Here is a 21,108-nt window from a genome sequence, read left to right as displayed (position 1 = left end):
AAGGCCGAATCTGCATGATCGATATCCCAGAAATTGCCATTCATGTTAACCTGGTCACATACCAGAGTACTAGATTAATCTGTTACAATAAATCAAATACAGTAAAAAAGAAAAGTATACATCAATAATTGTCTATGCCTTGCCATTAGTCCATATATAATTGGCAGTAACATCATTTTCAAATTGGCAAGTAAGAATGACCAATCCCCTTGTTGCCCACAATTTAACCCGGCCGTTCCTTGCTTGCTAATTATAGGTTTAGGAAAAGAACATGCTGGAATGTTTGAAGAAGAGATAAAGTCTCCCATATTCTCAGATTTGGGGTACTATTAATGTCTAGGATAAACCACAATTCTTTTTAACTAGGGAACAACCACTGAATATTTACAGCCTATTCTTACTATCAAAACATATTTCATCAGCTGGTACAGTATTCTTAAAAAGGATAAACAGTCATTCATATGGAAAAACTCTCAACCTTTTATCAGCACTTTTAGAATACAACTAAAATCCATCTATAACATTATAATTCTGTAGACAAACATCCCACAAAGCCATAATATTACTTGTCAGAATATGTTCTAAATACTTTAAATGAGAGAAATATTATTACATTCTGGAGTAGTATTAACAGTTTAAAACTATTGTCAGACATTTGAGCAGACTGCAGAAGACTCGACAACCAGGACCATTCAAAAACAAGTGATTGAGAAAACACATTTTTGGGATTCTCCAACAACAGACCGCTGTACTGTTAAATTGTCATTTATCAACAGATTGCACTGTTGCAGGTCTTTTGAAGGAACAGTGGATAACAACTGCTATGTCTTGCACTACAAAGTAGTGGTCGGCTTACCATAGAAAGCATTATAACCCATCACATGTAAGGAATATATATGGCCTAAAAATTTGTTTAAAAATAAATAATGAACTAAAGTGCAATGTGGCTGAAGTTAAGTCATCATCATAGTGAAATTACATGTGGCTTGGCGCTGTGAGCTATGGCTGCCTGAATCACTTCTCTCTTGCCCATACGTTATACAAAATATCAGTTGACTCTTTACAGCATTATAAAAGGGATCAGAAAGGGCACTGGACCACTTTTTAAAATGAGAAATTGAAGTAATTACTTTCCAATGTCTAAAGACAAGTATATGGGTAACATAACTTTCTTCGTGTGTATACCAAATGTGCTCATCAATGTAAAAATGTCCTTTGTGGAGGGTGGTCAAAAAGGTTCTTTGAGAAAGGATATCCCATGCTCTACCGCCTCTGCTATAGTAAAAAGGCATAATTGAGGTCACTTAAGCCATTTATGGAAGTCACTTAACACGAACTATAACAATTAGATGACAGATGGGCCAGATTCAAAGTGAGAATGCAGGAAATCGAGAACAGGATAAGTGCAGTAAAGGATATCTCACCCACAGTGACACATTTAGTAATGCAGTAAAAGACTGACAGAAACATAATGAAGAGCTGGAAAACAGGTGCCGGCGTAACAACCTTGGCATATCTGGTCTACCAGAAGGTTGCGAAGGGGGGGATGCTATATTCTTCCTACAAAATATGTAAGCCACTCTCCTTGATATCCCACCAGCAATGGTTCTGAACATTCAGAGTGTTCATTGTATTGGTACTAAGAGTTCTCTCATCTTTCACGTTCCACTCAGCATACTATGATCTTCATACTACTGGAATATACACAATTGCAATTAATTATCAGGAAAGCAAAGGAAATAAATCGTTTTACCCGGAATGGAAATGGAATGACATAGCAAAGAAAATGGCATAATGCAAGAAGGAATTTTCGACCTACCGCCCAGTATTAAAATAATTGAACATTAGATATGGCCTCCATCATTCATGTTTATTTAAGGTCACTACAAATGGAAGAACCTCAGTATTTGATGATCCAGTGGACCTTAAATCCTTTATCAGGTTGGCTAAAATATATAAATAATATAAAATATGGATACATCCCTATCATCATCCTTCCAACAACTTCCACCCTCTAAAGTCTTCTCTTAAGTGTTCCTGCCATTCAAAATAACTTTTAAAGGGGTTGCGTATATCCAATATTACTATTCTATTAGGGGGAGGAGGTGGTGGTGGTCAAGTGCTTGCTCGCTTTGGGGTCTTTTTTGGTCCCTTGGGTGCCACTTAGCCCTACGATACTTCACTCTGCTCTCTTTGTAAACCTGCCAACACCTATGGTCTCATACTTTTCTATTGTGATTATTCTCAATATAGTCCAGAATCTTGCTCTACTAATTTGTGTCATTGTGTGTCAAGACTTACAGCATTCCGATCCTTGTGTTTCTCCCCCTGTGTGTACTTCTTCAATAATTCATATGCAACACCTGCAAAACAATGACATATCCTCTTATGCTCAGATTTTGATCTCCCGCATGTACCATTAAGAAGTTTTGTCTATGTCCATATACCTATATATGAAACTTTTTGACTAGCTCCAATGGTGTTTAAATGTATTTTCTAGATTATAAAGGGTATAAATAATCTAGTTAAAAGACATAAAATGTTATCCCATTTTAAGAAATGTAACCTGTCAGTTGCATGAAACAGGAGACTCATCTATGAGTAAATGAAACTCAAACGTTCCTGGGTTCGTGAGGTTATAGCAAGTCAGCCTGATGGCAAAAGGAATGGTGTAGCAATTCCAATTAACAAAAGTCTTCCTCACAAAATTCTACGTATAGATATGGATGACAAGGGAAGGTGGGTCAGGGTTAAATTACAAATAGGCTCTGAAATTGTATCTATTATGAATATGCATGGTCCAACTACCCCTGAGGCTGAATTATGGACAAATATTAAGCATATTTTCTACAGTTGGATCTCACAAATCTAATTGTCTGTGGCAACTTCAATAATATCATTGGCCCATTTATGAACAGAAATATTTTTAAGAGCTCTACAAGACAGGTTCACAGGTTGCCTATCTAAGGTGGGGTTATTAGACACCTGGCGCTTGACTCCCTCCAGAGAGTTTACCTTACACTCTTTACCCCACAATACGCTTTAACGCTTAGATTATATATGTGTGACCAAAACCCTATCTGGTGCTACAATAGATTCTAAAATTGCTTACATAATTATATCTGACTATGCTCAGTGATTACAACTTCTGTTCTTAAGTACATTAAAAAACACTCAAATTGATGGAGATTTAACAACTTCTTCAAAGAAGATAAGCAATTTGAGTGATTGTTCCCACAAACAATTGATAATAATCATGGTCAGGACACTTCCACAGTAAATAATTGGGATGCATATAAACTGTTAGATGTAAGTATACAAAAAGAGAGGAAAAAAGATCTAGATTTGCTACATCAACAACTCACTAATTATGAGAAAAGATATTATCAAAATCTTACAGAACAATTGTTTCTGACTATCCTATCACTGCACACTCAAATCAATAAAAGATTAACCAAACAGGCTTCACATGTAATTATAAAATAGAATCTAAGATACACCAAACCTCCAATAAAGCTAGTAGAGCACTTGCTTCCTATCTAAAAGTTAAAAAAGATAAAGCTGCTATCTCGCATATTAAAAATGATCAGGGAACTAGGTATCAGATGACAAAGCAATATTGGATACCTTAAGAAAAGTGTATGAAAATGTATACTCCTCTGAAAAATAAAGCTCACCTACTACTCTCAACTTCTTCTTTGACAATATTGGTAGAGAATCTTACCCACATTTAGACTTGAGTGGTTTTGATATTCTGATCAAAATATGTGAAATATCTAAAGCCATCAAAGGCTTATTAAAGGACAAAGCATCTGGCCCTAACTAACTTTCCATAGAACTATTTACAGGGTAATTCATGGAAATTCGCACAAAAGTGGCGCAGGCGGCTGGCGCACAGTGTTCCCGTGCGATAGAATGCGCCAGCCGCGTGCGACAAAATCCATTTCAGCGCACAGCGTATTCATGGATTTTAGCCTCCAAAACCAGCCGTGGTGCAGAGTGGCGCAGCGACCCTGCAGCAACGCCAGTTGCGCCCCCAAGAACGCCCTCGCGCAAGGAAAAGGCATCAAAATCCCCAATCCAGCGCAAAGGTCTGCGACAACCCAAAACCAGTTTATCGGACTGCCAAACAGCAAACGCCAAGCGGGGAACGTGTATTACGGGTTTCGCAGTAACTTCCACACGCAAAAGGGCCTGTACAAGCGGGTACGTGTATAACTGGGGTTCGCGTGAAGTTTCACACGCGATTGGCCTGGGTACGTGTATTTCAGGGGTGTGCGGGAAGTTTTACACGCGATTGGGCTGGGTACGTGTATTTCAGGGGTGCGCGGTAAGTTTTACACGCGATCGGGCCTGGGGGAGCGATGTACGTGTATTCCAGGGGTGCGCGGGAAGTTCTACACGCGATTGGCCTGGGTGCATGTATTTCAGGGGTGCGCAGGTGTTTTCACATGCGATTGGCCTGGGTACGTGTATTTCATGGGTGCGCGGGACGTTCTACACGCGGTTGGCCTGGGTACGTGTATTTCAGGGGTGCGCGTGTGTTTTCACAAGCGACTGGCCTGGGTACGTGTATTCCAGGGGTGTGCGGGAAGTTTCACACACGATTTCAGCAGGGTACATGTATTACTGGGGTGCGCGGGAAGTTTCACACGCGATTTCAGCAGGGTACATGTATTACTGGGGTGCGCGGGAAGCTTTACACGCGATCGGGCCTGGGGGAGTGGTGTACGTGTATAACTGGGGTTCACGTGAAGTTACACACGCGATTGGCCTGGGTACGTGTATTTCAGGGGTGCGCGGGAAGTTTCACACGCGATTTCAGCAGGGTACGTGTATTTCGGGGGTGCTGGGGAGTCCTACACGTGATTTGGCAGTGTGGGTCCTCCCAGGTGTACCCTGTACATCCTGCACGGCCCCCGCAGGCAGCCCACACCACAGGGGACTACCCTGCATCCCTGGTCATGTCCCGCAGGCAGCCCACCCAACATGGGCATGCCCCCAAGCAAAGGCACACGTCTCCTTGCACTACTGATCACCAACTCATGTCCCCTTGCACCCCCACCCCCCAGCATTGTGGGGCACCTGCCAGCAGGCCCCCACTCATGTCCCACTCATGTCCCCCTGCACCCCACCCCCCAGCATTGTGGGGCACCTGCCAGCAGGCCCCCACTCATGTCCCACTCATGTCCCCCTGCACTCCCATCCCCCAGCATTGCGGGGCACCTGCCAGCAGGCCCCCACTCATGTCCCACTCATTTCCCCCTGCACCCCCACCCCCCAGCATTGCGGGGCACCTGCCAGCAGGCCCCCACTCATGTCCCCCTGCACCCCCACCCCCCAGCATTGCGGGGCACCTGCCAGCAGGCCCCCACTCATGTCCCCCTGCACACCCACCCCCCAGCATTGCGGGGCACCTGCCAGCAGGCCCCCACTCATGTCCCACTCATGTCCCCCTGCACCCCACCCCCCAGCATTGCGGGGCACCTGCCAGCAGGCCCCCACTCATGTCCCCCTGCACCCCCACCCCCCAGAAATGTGGGGCACCTGCCAGCAGGCCCCCACTCATGTCCCACTAATGTCCCCCTGCACCCCCACCCCCCAGCATTGCGGGGCACCTGCCAGCAGGCCCCCACTCATGTCCCACTCATGTCCCCCTGCACCCCCACCCCCCAGCATTGCGGGGCACCTGCCAGCAGGCCCCCACTCATGTCCCACTCATGTCCCCCTGAACCCCCACCCCCCAGCATTGCGGGGCACCTGCCAGCAGGCCCCCACTCATGTCCCACTCATGTCCCCCTGCACCCCCACCCCCCAGCATTGCGGGGCACCTGCCAGCAGGCCCCCACTCATGTCCCACTCATGTCCCCCTGCACCCCACCCCCCAGCATTGCGGGGCACCTGCCAGCAGGCCCCCACTCATGTCCCACTCATGTCCCCCTGAACCCCCACCCCCCAGCATTGCGGGGCACCTGCCAGCAGGCCCCCACTCATATCCCACTCATGTCCCCCTGCACCCCCACCCCCAGCATTGCAGGGCACCTGCCAGCAGGCCCCACTCATGTCCCACTCATGTCCCCCTGCACTCCCACCCCCCAGCATTGCGGTGCACCTGCCAGCAGGCCCCCATACATGTCCCCCCAACACCTCATGACGATCCATAATCATGGCCCCCATGCCCCCTCAATACACTGCCCACGCCACCCCAGTCCGAACACATCACCAGGTATGACATGCACCCCACAAAGAAATCACCAGCACATGAAGCATCCCAAATGGCTAGTCTGCACATCAACATATATCCGTCAAACCCAGACAATGACAGCATGTGAATGATAAAACAAACATTGCGACATGCATGACACCAAAGAGAGAATACCACACATTGAAGTACCAAATGATAATGTATTAAACAGAAAAGCAAGGCAATGAAATGGAACAGAAGAAAATGGAAATAATAAATTAAATCCAGCATGTCCAATAAATGAAAAAGATGCATGAAATCCAAATGAAAAGCAATCCAAAATCAAGTCTCCAAAGTGTCAGTCTGAGAAAATAAATCCAAGGTGCAAAAATAATAAAAAAACATTGATCCATGGAAAAAAAAAAATCAACAATCCAAATCCATTGTCAAACTATGTACAAAGTGAACATCCAGGTTCCATGTGCCCAATCCTTTAAATGAAACCTATAAAATAAAATCCTACCTAATGAAGAACTATATACAAGAAGTTGGGGCATCGTCCAAGTGCCCCAAAACAAAACAAAACCGAAAGGAAACTTAACACTAAATAACTATTTACAAGGGCAGCGGGCTAGTCCAACGGCTCACTTCTGGATGTTCCGGGCCAGGGCATCATCAAACTCCTGCTCAATGTCCCGGAGGCGGTCCTCTTCCATGGCCCCGAGGATCAGCAGGGATGACATGTTCTCCTCCAACTCCCTGCGGATTGCCTCGAGGCACTCGGCCTGCCTCAGGGCCCTCCGCATGGAGTTCTCCGCCCTGACCATCGTGAGCCGTACCTCTTCCGCCTGCTGCCGCTCCGCATCTATGGCATGGCCCAACCGCTGCCACACGGAAGACACTTCCCGTCCTGGGTCCACCTGCCCTCCGGCCGATGCCTGCCCCTCCGATGTCGAAGGCCCGAGCCATCATGGCTCCCACCTCGTTGCTGCTGCTGTGCCTGTGCCCGTGCCCTGGCTCCTGCTGCTTGCACCTCCTCCACCGGCCGGGGTGCAGTCGTTGATGTGGCCACCCCTGCTGGACGTCCGACTCCTGACTGTGGCAGGGATGTGTCCTCCACCAGCCTGGCCGCACCGTCAGAGGCAGCTCCACAGGGCACCCAGGTGATAAAATGGGTGGAAAGATGGCACGGAGGACGACTGGCGCATAGGGTGTTCAGTTGAGGAGGGGGTCGGAACAAGCTCCAGCAAACGGAGGAATCCGGCCTGGGTGACCTGTCCCAGTAGGCCGACGCGGTCAACGAGCCATAAGAGATGACGTGCAGTCTCCTCATTGAAAAGACTGAAAGTCACCTCGCATGGCCCGTTGACGCAACACCACACCAGTCAGGACAGGCTCAACCCGTACCTGGATAGCCACGTCCGCAGGCAGAGGAAGGCCAGTTGTTGTAAGCTCATCCCCTGCCTGAAAACGGGTCTGGACGTTGGCATCCCTGCTGGTGCAAGATGATGCAGTGACAGGATCAGGTACAGGATTGCACACAGGCACCTCCGCGGCGGCCTGTGCTGCCTCCTGTCCCTGGTCCTGCACTGCACCACTAGCACCAGCAGGGATGCCAACGTCCAGACCCCGTCTCTGTCACTTGCACGGCCTCCTCCTCCTCCAAACCCCCCACCAACCTGGATGACTCTGTGCCATCTTCCCCCGTTGGGCCCTGTGGGGTCCCAGCTGCCCCTTCTGCTGCCGAGGAGTCCAACTCCGACCTCCGCCTCTTGGACCTCCCCCCGGCAGCTGCGGCCTGGGATGCGGCACCGGACTTCTCACTCCCCGACAAGATGACAACCTGGGAGGGGAGCCGGGCCTTGCGTCTCCGGCTGGCGGTGCGATCCCTGCCGCTGTGCTCCACAGCACCTTCTCCGCCCTCTTCATCAGTTGACGCTGCAGACAGAGAGAAATAAAACACAGGCATCAGGGCACTGTACTATGGACACATACACACATGACAGTTGTACATGAGTGGCATTGGCAAACCTCAGACATGGCATCACAATCGCCAACACACATGTCATTTCAACTCGCACACATGAGCCATACCACAGCCATATCACAACAGCCAGCACCATCCATACACATACAACAGCATGAGCAGGCAAAGGTGAGCCAGACATTACATGCAACACAGGGAGTGCACTACACATGCACACACACCACCACACTTGCATGCATGTGTACACTTCTGCCAACTGTTGCAGTGTTGAGATCGGCATCCATGTCAAATCTGCCAATCAGTCTTCCACATCCCGGTGTCACATGCATCCATGTTGCATCACTGTTGCCCCCTTGTCAAATACACACACATGCACATGTACACAGTGCAGATACATGCAGCTGAAACCAACATCCATGTGTGACATCACAAACATACATACTTACATACACATAAATTCAAACATGTGTGCCCACACATCTGCATTTGGCATGCAATCCTACACACACAAGCACCATCCATGTCTCACACATGAGAGCCCTCACATGTGTAAGCCTCACGCCCTCTACACCCCCCCATACTTGGCCGAATAAAAACACATGTGCAACCTGCACACTACTGGCACACCACCACACGCACAGCTTACAATCAGGATGCATGTACACTTACCGCCGACTCCAGACGGGTCTGCCTCTCAAGGACCTGGACGTGGAGCTCTGGGGATATGCGTTCCAGGACCCTCATCTGATCTTCCGACAAGTGGCCCCGGCGCCCCTTAGCATCCGCTGCCTTCAAGAGGCGCCGGGCCTTGTTGAGGGTCCTGGACCTGAAGTCCTCCCAGCGCTTCTTGACATGATGGAATAGTCGGACTGCCACCCCCTCCGCGTTGATGGCAGTCACGATGTTCATCCAGATCCGAGTCTGTCCTTCCTTGTCGGCGCACAAACCCCCGAAGAGGGCATCATACTGCCCCAGGACTTGCTCCACCAGGACACCAACTTTGGTGGCAGTGAAGCTGGTGCCCCTCTGCCTCTCTGGCCGGGGGTTGCCAGTGGTGCCAGATGTTGCAGTGCCCGACATGACAACCCCAGAGACAGGAGTGGGTGGGCAACTGGGTCCTGGGGCTGGTCTGTGGAGTGATGGAATACCAGTCGGGAGTCTTCGGTTCCAGCAGGGGTGGTCACAGCAACAGCACCCCTGGCTGATGTGCAGGCAGCAAATGGCAGGGCAGGTGGGCAGCAGGCAATCAGGCAGCAGCAGATGGCAGGTGGGAGCGTGCTTGGGGCTCTGGGGGGCAGTAATTCGGCCTTCTGGACAGGAGCCTGGTCTTCTGTGTGCTTACGCGTGGCCAGCTTGATACGGAGTGATTTGGCACGTGAAAATCCAGCACGTCTCCGTGTAATTCGAGGAAAGGGCCTTAGCGCGTAAGCGCGTTAGCTCACGTATGCGAATTCATTGGCCCAAAGGCTCCCAGCGTGTAGGCACGTCTATGACGTTACGCGCACATGCGTTTTACATGGCGCATAGAAAAAATAAGCACGTCAGAGTGTCATAGCGTGTAATTGGTGGAAAGGGCCTCAGCGCGTATGCGCGTCTGTGACGTGCGTGCGCGGGCTTTTCCCTGTACACGGATGCATGTTACACGTCCAATGACTGCACGTCAGATTGTCAGCTCGTGTAATTGGAGGATAGGGCCTTAGCGCATACACGCGGAAGTGACGCTGGACATGTGGGCATGTTTAAAAGGTACGTGTAGAACACCATTTCCTTGTACGTGCTTTTCGTGGAGAGCGAGTGGGTGAAATATGTACTTCTTGTCGGTTCACACGCTATTAACTTCACAGCGTTCCAAGTTCGTACTCCCTGTTACCTCTGACAACTTTTTCTCATTTTGTCTTTTTCCTGGGCCTGTTTCCTCGAACAGCGTTCACTTCTTCTGTTGTCCTGTCTCCTCAGACAGCGTACAATTCTTCTTTTGGCGGGGGTGTTGCCAACGCGCACACACGCTTCTTTTTCATGCTATTTTTCCAGGCAGACAGTGAGTCGCGCACGTATTTAACATCTGTGCTTGCCCAGTGTGTCGCATACCCCTTCAGAGGTCATTCTAGGCTGCATGTGACACGCATACATTAATTTTTGTGTTTCTGGGTGCCACAGCGTAGTGCAGGTCTATTTTTCCACGCACGTGGTCTAGGAGGGGTTGCGTGCACATTATCTCCCTTTTTTGGGGTGCCTGTGCATTGCGTGACCCGTCATCTTCCCAAAGGGGTCACATACAGCCTTGCTAGAGCACTAGGGTACGAATTCCATCTAGTACCCTACCCCTTTGACCCCCAATTGCCCAGGACAATAGTTTACTGCTGCTCCCATACGCACAACAACATCAGTGCCATGGTTGGGAGGCAAGCATGCGGTAAGGGTGGCAAAGGTGGCCGAGCCTCAAGAGGTGGGCGTGGTGGATACGGTAGGGGACGTGGCCGGGACTTGCAGGGTGCCCCTAGCCCACCATGTGTGGGTGACCAGTCAGGGACACCCATGCCCCCCCCCTGGTTGAGGGTAACGTGGCTGACACCATCCCTGCTCAGCCCTTGTTGGACCAGCCCATTGTGGCACCAGACCTGGCACAGGGTGACTCCATGGCTGACTTCCAGGTCAGCAGGTCTAGGCCACGTGTGGCGGTGCACGTTGGTGTCACCAGGTCACGTGGATCAGGGGCAGCTATGTCATCTGCTGACCCGAGTAGACAGGGTGGGGAGGCTGCAGGGGCAGCTGCGGCTCCATCCACCCCAGCTCTGAGTCTCCCAGCCAGGACAGTGTCGGTCCCAGTCCATCCTGCTGATGTTCCCCCTGACTACATCACACTTCAGCTAATGCCTGCACCAAGTCCCATGGTGAGTGTTCATTCCCACACTCCTAGTCCACAGTCCACCGGGGCTCCTGCCCCTAGTGTCCAGAGCGGCGTAGGACACTCAGGATCCCCACCACCTTCCAAGCAGAAGAGGAAGAGTGCTCATCCAGTACAGGCAGATGCCCCAGAAATGGCTACACAGTCCGGCCTGCCAAGGAAGCCCAGCTTCAATCAGGCCGAACTTGATGCACTTGTGGAGTATGTGTCCGCACATGACAGCGAAATGGTGATTACTGCAGGATGCAAGACCACACCTGGACAACGTCTGGCACACTGGCAGACCATCACGGACATCATAAGTGCCCTTGGATTCGTGAGGCGCACAGCTAATGATTGCTACAAGCGCTGGAATGACCTGAAGCGCAGGGCAAAGAAAAAGCTGGCCTCAAGTCATGCCGCTACTCTAGTGACTGGAGGTGGGTCTCCAGCAGAGGACATTGAACTCACTCCACATGAGTATGTTGCTGCGACCTACGTCATGGAGGGACAGATCCAAGACGTGTGAGACCTGCCAGATTATGAGGCATTGTCCGGTGAGTGCACATGCATGTGTGTGTCATCCATGTGCATGGTGTCTGTGTGAGGGCTTCTGATTGAGTGCCAGGTGAGGGTGTGTGTGCCTGAGTGGTTTGGGTCACCCATGTGCTTCATCCAATACATTCTGTGCACCAGGATTTGGGTATTGCAGTATCCCTTCTGGCAACAGTAGACATTTAGCCCAACCTCACGCCAGTTGCCCTTGAAGTGTCATCTTGCCACAATATTGTTGCATATTATTCTGTGTTCATTCAGGCTGATTGTTTGCATTCCACCACTTTCACTAGGCATTTCTCAGTCCTATTGTCACATGTGTGACATGGCTATGGTACATGCCATCTGTGTGATGGCATGTGTCATGTATGTGTATTGGACATGCCAATCACTGGCCAATGTGTGATGGCACTGCTAGCCAGCATGCAGCAAATGTGTTGGTCTTCCGTCTTGGTGTCATCCATGTGTGCCATTTGCCTCCCCTTCATACGCAGTGACGGTGCATGCATGGGAGGGTTATAATCATGTGGGACATGTGTCAATGAAGTACTGGTTCTGTTGCTTCTCAGCCCTAATTGTGTGCCATGGTGCTAATGCCTGTTCCCATTTCTTTTCTTTCATGTCTTTGTAGGGGATGACGTACTTGATACTGCTGGGGTTGTGGAGATGGTGCAGACCCAGGAGGGGTCTCAGGCCCGACCGGGCACCAGTGAGGGACGTGGTGTGGTGTGGGTGAGAACCCACACTTGCTGCAGACCATTCTCTCAAGGGGTGTCTCTGGGTGCACCTCCCCCAAGCTCTATTCAAGTGTCGATTCGGATGATGAGACCTATGTGCCGTCGCAGGTAAGTGTTTCTGGGAGGGATTCTGTACTGTCCAACCCACCTGCACCAGGGGTAGAATCCTCAATGGGGATGTCAGTGTTGGTAGGTCCGCCTTTGGTGGTTACGGATGCAGGGTCACACTTCGCAATATCTGATCCTGTTCCTGGGCCAGCAGATCAGAGGGGGAATGCAGTCCTGCAGCCTCAGGCAGTGCCGGCACAGCAAGGCGCAGTTCGCCTTGCCCCAGACAGGTGTGGTGCCTGCCAACGCGGTGGGCGTACGCCACCTGGCAATACCGCATGGGAGCAATCCATATATGGTATGGCAAACCAACAAGCAGCATCATCTGAGATGATGGCTCAGGCCATGGATAGGGTGGCCACTTCCATTGTCCCCCAAGAAAGGCTGATGGAACAATTACAGCAGGCAACAGACTCCATTTGCCAGTCACACAGGGAGGACATGTTGACGTCCAACAGGGAAAGACGGGCGGCACTGGAGACTCTGCGGGAAGCCATTTCTATTGAGTCCCAGGGCCACAGGGAAGCCCTGAGGGTGGAACTCCGTCAGCTCAGGGTGACTCTTGTTGAGCTTGAGGCTTCAACTGACACGAGGACAGAACAGCAGCTGGAGCGGCTCACACGTACGCTCTCAGCTGAGATGCAGGCAACTCGGGAGGAGGTCTGGGCATCCCGTGAGTTGTTGCATGGGGACCTCCGCACGATTATCCTCCAGAACCAGACCTTGCACACCCGCATGCTTGCTGCCATGGAGGACCAGACTAGGGCTTTGCGTGGGCTGCCTCCCATAGTACCACCACCTCCTGATGCAGCTGCAGAGGGTGAGGAGAGCGACAGCAGCGATTCTCTCAGAATAGGGTAGCCGTGCAGGCCATGAGCCCATGGAGGTGTTTTTTTCCCAGAATCCACACAGGTGGGTTTTGGTGTGCACCCTGTCCTCGGACCTCCTGGGTGGCCTCCCCCACCCCCCTGGCCCATACATGGCCATTTTTTATTTTTTATTTTTTATTATTTTTTTAACAGTGTGTTGCCTTTCGTGGCTCCCGTGGGCATATGCTGTACTGTGGCTGGGCACATGCAGGCTTGTCCTGAATTTGGGTTAGATGCTTTGGTTTGTGTGACACACACCCCCCCTGCTTCCCGTTTCCATGGGCTTGCAAAGGGTGTGCCCAAGTGACATTGACTTACACAGTGACGTTGGACTCCCATTTGATGTGTGGGCAGTCTGTAGTCAATACTGTGTATACATTCCTAGTGCATATTGTTGTTGTATTGTACACTGCATGGTGTATTGATATGTGCTTCTGCATCCATCTCATCCTCCTAATTTGCAGGTCCATTCCTCATTTCTTCACAAGGCGGTCTACTTTGGAAATGGAGTCCATGTTGTAAGCAGTGCACCTACACTTTTGCGTGGCGCTAACACTATACAATTGGAAGTGGTCGAAGTGCTGGCATTATCAGGTAGTGAGACTACCAATTTTTTTAAATTCGTACTGTCATGTTTATGGTAGGTTTGAGGTTGTGTAGGGGATTTGTATTATTGCTAAATATTTGGTAATGTGTGTTGTTGGTCCTGCATTACTGTGAGCATTTCATGTGTGGCCAGTTTCCATTAGGGACACTGTACTTTGTGACACTTGTCTCATGTTGTGGGGATTACTTGGTTTGCTCTCACATAGCATGACATGCCATGGTGTGTTGTGTGGCGGTGCCGGGTAGGGGTTGGGTGACATGGCACTGTTCTCATGTTGTATTTTGCAAGTGGGTATTCATTTTTGCTGCATATAAGTGTGTCTTTTGATGACACTGCATTGGTGGTGTTTGTGTAGGTAGGGATGCACACATTGTGACACTTCCAGGTGAACAATCTCAGGCTGCTATGGTTCTGACAGTTGACTGTCCCTTCATTCATCATAATTGTCGGATTGAGTCATCATTGATTGTCAGATGGCATGTGCCAGGGCTGTGTGCACTCCACAGGGGTGTGATTTCTATGTGAAGTAATTAGCCACCAGCTGCGTATGGGCTGCCTCACCCCGTGCCCTTTCCCCTCCCATGTGCAGCGGGCGTGCATGTGGTTGTGGATGTTGGGGCTACACCATGTCCACAGCCAGGCCCTGGCGTGTTGCAACATTGTGCAGGACACATGCTGCCACTATGATCCTGCACACTACTGGGGGAGCGTATAACAGCTGCCCGCCAGAACCGTCAAGGGAGCGAAAGCGTGACTTGAGCACTCCGAATGTGCGCTCCACTATGCCCCGGGTTGCAATATGGGCTGTGTTGTATCTTACCCCGGGAGGCGTAATGGGGTTCCGAATTGGCGTCATCATGTGGGTGCTCAGAGGGTAGGCACTGTCCCCTGAGGAGGTGGTGATGGGTATCATTAGTGGGGTAGTGACATTACTCTGTATCTGACATGCATGCATGTGCTGTGGCATTTATACTCACCAAGCAGCCATGCACCGCCATGCCGCCCAGCTTCCATGTCCCGGTTTAGGGTTGACATCCTGTAAATGAAGCTGTCGTGGGTGGACCCTGGATAGTTCGCATATACTGAGGTGATGATTCCCTTGGCATCAAATACTACCTGGACGTTGATGGAATGCCAGTGCTTGCGGTTTCTATAGATGTGCTCTGATGCCCTGGGGGGACATAGAGCCACATGGGTGCAATCAATGGCACCTAGCACTTTGGGGAATTGTGCCACCCCGTAAAAATCCTGGATGACAGCCTGCCTTTCTGCAGGTGTTCTGGGCAGGTATATGTGCCTGCAGACTGATGGGCGTGCAGTGATGATGGCCAACACCTGGTGTAGGCACTGTGACTGCGTGGCCTGTGACACCCCCCCCCACTATGGTACTTGTCCGCTGAAATGATCCGGTAGCCAAGAAGTGCAGTACATTGAGGACCTTCTCCAGGGGGCTGAGTGCTTGGGAGCACAGGGTGGGTGATGTGAGGTCATCCTCCACTCACTGACCAGGTCGAGTATTATGTGAGGTGGAAACCTGTACCTCCCATACACCTGGTCATCAGGCATACCAAAAAGGCTGGTTCTGGGTGTAAAGATTCTGGCCCTGACTATCCTCCTCCTGCGGTATCCCACGGCCACTGCTGCTAGGAACGGTATATTCATCCTGGCGTCTGAGCTTGTTTGTTGTTTGCGCACACTTTTATGCTGCGCGGGTCGACGTACGCCTGCTTCCTGCGAGTCGACGTGCGCCTGCTTCATGCTGGCATACGTGTTTCCGGATTGGACCATCTTTTTTGGCGCATTGTAGGCGACCGTGTAAATCTTCCCGCCCACCCCAGGAATACACGTAACACGCTCTCCCAGGCCCAGTCGCGTGTAAATCTTCCCGCCCACCCCAGGAATACACGTAACACGCTCTCCCAGGCCCAGTCGCGTGTAAATCTTCCCACCCACCCCAAGAATACACGTACCCTGCTGATATCGCGTGTAAAACTACCCGCGCACCCCTGAAATACACGTACCCAGGCCAATCGCACTGCTGCGAGGTGGGGGTGCTGGGAGACATGAGTGGGGGCCTGGTGGAGGGTGCTCCTGACTGCTGGGGGGTGGGGGTGCAGGGGGACATGAGTTGGACATGAGTGGGGGCCTGCTGGCAGGTGACCCTGGATGCTGGGGGGTTGGGGTGCAGGGGGACATGAATGGGGGCCTGGTGGAGGGTGCCCTGCACTGCTGGGGGTGGTGGTGCAGGGAGACATGTGTGGGGGCCTGGTGGAGGGTGCCCCTGACTGCTGGGGGGTGGGGATGCAGGGGGACATGAGTTGGACATGAGTGGGGGCCTGGTGGAGGGTGACCCTGACTGCTGGGGGGTGCAGGGAGACATGAGTTGGACATGAGTGGGGGCCTGCTGGCAGGTGCCCCTGGGTGCTGGGGGTGGGGGTGCAGGGGGACATGAGTGGGGGCCTGGTGGAGGGTGCCCCTGGTTGCTGGGGGGTGGGGGTGCAGGGGAACATGAGTGGGGGCCTGGTGGAGGATGCCCCTGGATGCTGGGGGGTGGGGGTGCAGGGAGACATGAGTGGGGGCCTGGTGGAGGGTGCCCCTGGAAGCTGGGGGGTGGGGGTGCAGAGGGACATGTGTTGGACATGAGTGGGGGCCTGGTGGAGGGTGCCCCTGGATGCTGGGGGGTGGGGGGTGCAAGGGGACATGAGTGGGGGCCTGCTGGCAGGTGCCCTGCACTGCTGGGGGGTGGGGGGTGCAAGGGGACATGTGTGGGGGCCTGCTGGCAGGTGCCCTGCACTGTTGGGGGGTGGGGGTGCAGCGGGACATGAGTTGGACATGAGTGGGGGCCTGGTGGAGGGTGCCCCTGACTGCTGGGGGGTGGGGATGCAGGGGGACATGAGTTGGACATGAGTGGGGGCCTGGTGGAGGGTGACCCTGACTGCTGGGTGGTGGGGTTGCTGGGAGACATGAGTTGGACATGAGTGGGGGCCTGGTGGAGGGTGCCCCTGGATGCTGGGGGGTGGGGGTGCAGGGGGACATGAGTGGGGGCCTGGTGGAGGGTGCCCCTGGATGCTGGGGGGTGGGGGTGCAGGGGGACATGAGTTGGACATGAGTGGGGGCCTGGTGGAGGGTGCCCCTGGATGCCGGGGGGTGGGGGTGCAAGGGGACATGAGTGGGGGCCTGCTGGCAGGTGTCCTGCACTGCTGGCGGGAGGGGGGTGCAAGGGGACATGAGGGGGGGCCTGCTGGCAGGTGCCCTGCACTGCTGGGGGGTGGGGGTGCAGGGGGACATGAGTTGGGCATGAGTGGGGGCCTGGTGGAGGGTGCCCCTGGATGCTGGGGGGTGGGGGTGCTGGGAGACATGAGTGGGGGCCTGGTGGAGGGTGCCCCTGGATGCTGGGGGGTGGGGGTGCAGGGGGACATGAGTTGGACATGAGTGGGGGCCTGGTGGAGGGTGACCCTGACTGCTGGGGGGTGGGGGTGCAGGGAGACATGAGTTGGACATGAGTGGGGGCCTGCTGGCAGGTGCCCCTGGATGCTGGGGGTGGGGGTGCAGGGGGACATGAGTGGGGGCCTGGTGGAGGGTGCTCCTGGTTGCTGGTGGGTGGGGATGCAGGGAGACATGAGTGGGGGCCTGGTGGAGGATGCCCCTGGATGCTGGGGGTGGGGGTGCAGGGAGACATGAGTGGGGGCCTGGTGGAGGGTGCCCCTGGATGCTGGGGGGTGGGGGTGCAGAGGGGCATGAGTTGGACATGAGTGGGGGCCTGGTGGAGGGTGCCCCTGGATGCTGGGGGGTGGGGGGTGCAAGGGGACATGAGTGGGGGCCTGCTGGCAGGTGCCCTGCACTGCTGGGTGGTGGGGGGTGCAAGGGGACATGAGTGGGGGCCTGCTGGCAGGTGCCCTGCACTGCTGGGGTGGAGTTGCAGGGGGACATGAGTTGGACATGAGTGGGGGCCTGGTGGAGGGTGCCCCTGGATGCTGGGGGTGCTGGGAGACATGAGTGGGGGCCTGGTGGAGGGTGCCCCTGGATGCTGGGGGGTGGGGGTGCAGGGGGACATGAGTTGGACATGAGTGGGGGCCTGGTGGAGGGCACCCCTGGATGCTGGGGGGTGGGGGTGCTGGGAGACATGAGTGGTGTTAGGGAGAATTCTCTGTTTAGGCTGAATTTCCTAACCTAGTGAGTCCCCCAGCAGATTTGCTGGATTTCTGGAGTTTGTTTTTTTCCATCCTGCCAAGAGTGAGACTCTTTTTCTCCCACTCTTGGACAGGAATGTGTGTAATTCCTTTGAATGTCAATGTGTTCTATGGGCTATGGGGTCCTTTACTCCATAGGGTCTCATATGTTTTGGTATGTGTGTTACACCGCACCCTCCGTGCCGTAACACTGGGGCGTCCTAGCGGACCTCCATCATAGACTCCATACTCCAGACTGACTACTGTCTCCCCGGTCATGTAAAGTCACCATTGGCTTTACTAGACCTAAATTTACTAACAGAACTAGTACAAACCACCCTATTGTGGACGTACTAGTAGGGGTAATTCGATTACTCCTAGGTCTGTTATTCGAGGGGGCACTGTCCCATCCCCCATCGTCGAGTTTTGGCTGGTGGCAGTGGAAACTGCTTGTTATGTTCGACCCCGAATATAACCCTATGGGATTCTTCCCATTGTTGGAGATTGATACTTTTTCTCGTTAGTCTCTAACATACCACCGGTCTACTTATCTTAAATAAGTCTATTGGATGGTATTTTCTGCCAGAACTCGGCTTTTTAAAATGGCGTCTGTGTTCGTCTCTGTGACTCCTAAACCAAAGGTTGAGCCCTTTGTTCCACTTTTGGCGGGCTTCTGTACAGAGACCCTCCAAAGTGGTGCCATTCTGTCTGGGTTACCACAGGGGTGTGGGAAGGGGTTTAGGCACCCTGGACCGAGTTGCCTTTCCAACTCCGGTCGCACTCTGGTGTGATTGGCCCAAGTGGTTAGCCTCCGCGCTCACCACTTAGCGTGTGTTGATTGACAGCTAGGCTGAATGAATGGGGGTTTTCTGCATAAAAGCAGGGCTTTTGGGACTGGATCTTCAGAAGTCGCCACAGGACCTAAGAATCCGACGAGGGTAAAGCTGAGCCGACCTGCAACGACGACACCTCCGGTGGAGCCCTGCTGAACCGACTCACCACTTCCCGACGACAGAGGAGATCTCCCTGCCGGAGAGTCTCTTCCCCTGACTGGTGGGAACAACCAGTCCCCTTTGCTTTTTCTTCGCCTCAGGACGCAGTGGTCGAATTGCCCGTGCAGAGCACCTCGGCAACCGGATAGCCACTACCCCTGTACCACGACCAAAAGGTGGTGCCTTGTGACGGAGCACTCCGCGGCTGGTCTCTTCCCTGGTGGTGCAACGATCTTCAACTTTCCTTCGACGACGAGATCATCTCTTCTCTTGGCAAAGACCGGACGTGCATCCACCACCAGGAACAACTGCCCCCGCCGGAGCTGTCTCTCCACAATCAAGGTATTGTGTCCGCCTGGCTTCCCTTGTTGCCGGATAGAGTGAGGTGTCTTAATCCTCGCCTCTCCATAGGGTCGCCTCCAAGCTTTCTCTAGCGTGTTGTTCTGAACTGGTCCAATCTGCCGATAACAATTTGCTGCAAAGACTCGAACGCATTTCCACTAAGATACTTTTTGGGACATATCGCCTTGCCTCTCTCCGAGTGGGCCTGGCCTCTGAACTTTATGATCTACCGTGGTTCTTGTCTTCTTGCCTTGCATTTGTCCGTGAAGTATTGGAACCGTGTTGATTTCGTAACCTGCTTATTTTTCTCTCCCGTCCTAACGAATACTAGAGTGCCATCTAGATTGAAGCATACACCTCTGTCTGCAAATAAGTGATGCTGGTAAACCTAGACTTGTTGAACTATTGTTAGGGGGATTGATCTTTTTCTTCGTAGAGTAATTGTAATTGAAGTGTTTGCCGTAATAGTGCCAGAGTGTTTTCTATAGATGTGTCGCTATAAATAAATACCTTTATATCTTTACACTGAAGCCTTGTTGCGTGTTGCTTGTCTTACTGTGTAGAACTGCCCTATGTTGTATACTCCACATACTGCCTAACTCTTCTTGAGGGAAGTCTGACTGCTTAGCCACAGCTACCAAGTGAATCTGTGTGGTACAGACTGCTACCAAGTGGGTTTACTGCCAAACACCTGTAGTCCTAAATCTTTTGCAGTGGTCCCAGAGGGAACTGCACAGGTTTCCGCCTAACAAGTGGGGGCCTGGTGGAGGGTGCCCCTGGATGCTGGGGGGTGAGGGTGTAGGGGGACATGAGTTGGACATGAGTGGGGGCCTGGTGGAGGGTGCCCCTGACTGCTGGAGGGTAGGGGTGCAGAGGGACCTGAGTGGGGGCCTGATGGCAGGTGCCCCTGGATGCTGGGGGGTGGAGGTGCAGGGGGACATGAGTGGGGGCCTGGTGGAGGGTGCCCCTGGATGCTGGGGGGTGGGGGTGCAAGGGGACATGAGTGGGGGCCTGCTGGCAGGTGCCCTGCACTGCTGGGGGGTGGGGGGTGCAAGGGGACATGAGTGGGGGCCTGCTGGCAGGTGCCTTGCACTGCTGGGGGGTGGGGGTGCAGGGGGACATGAGTTGGACATGAGTGGGGGCCTGGTGGAGGGTGCCCCTGGATGCTGGGCGGTGGGGATGCTGGGAGACATGAGTGGGGGCCTGGTGGAGGGTGACCCTGACTGCTGGGGGGTGGGGGTGCAGGGAGACATGAGTTGGACATGAGTGGGGGCCTGGTGGAGGGTGACCCTGACTGCTGGGGGCTGGGGGTGCAGGGAGACATGAGGTGGACATGAGTGGGGGCCTGCTGGCAGGTGCCCCTGGATGCTGGGGGGTGGGGGTGCAGGGGGGCATGAGTGGGGGCCTGGTGGAGGGTGCCCCTGGATGCTGGGGGTGGGGGTGCTGGGAGACATGAGTGGGGGCCTGGTGGAGGGTGCCCCTGGATGCTGGGGGGTGGGGGTGCTGGGAGACATGAGTTGGGGCCTGGTGGAGGGTGCCCCTGACTGCTGGGGGGTGGGGGTGCAGGGAGACATGAGTTGGACATGAGTGGGGGCCTGGTGGAGGGTGCCCCTGACTGCTGGGGGGTGGGGGTGCTGGGAGACATGCGTTGGTGGGCAGTAGTGCAAGGTGACA

The 21,108-nt window shown here is 53.1% G+C and overlaps 1 protein-coding gene across 1 annotated transcript in view; it reads right to left on the bottom strand.

The window, feature by feature from the left end:
- The window catches only part of LOC138510630 (neuronal acetylcholine receptor subunit alpha-7-like), a 2,317,401-nt gene that overhangs the window by 2,022,936 nt on the left and 273,357 nt on the right, over positions 1 to 21,108 (bottom strand). The gene's annotated exons all lie outside the window — the stretch shown is intronic.

Source organism: Ambystoma mexicanum, chromosome 6p, assembly GCF_040938575.1.
Source record: "Ambystoma mexicanum isolate Mex_15411 chromosome 6p, UKY_AmexF1_1, whole genome shotgun sequence".
Classification (NCBI taxonomy): Eukaryota; Metazoa; Chordata; class Amphibia; order Caudata; family Ambystomatidae; genus Ambystoma; species Ambystoma mexicanum.
The sequence above is the reverse complement of the archived record's forward strand: the minus strand, read 5'-3'. Positions and strand labels throughout refer to the sequence as shown.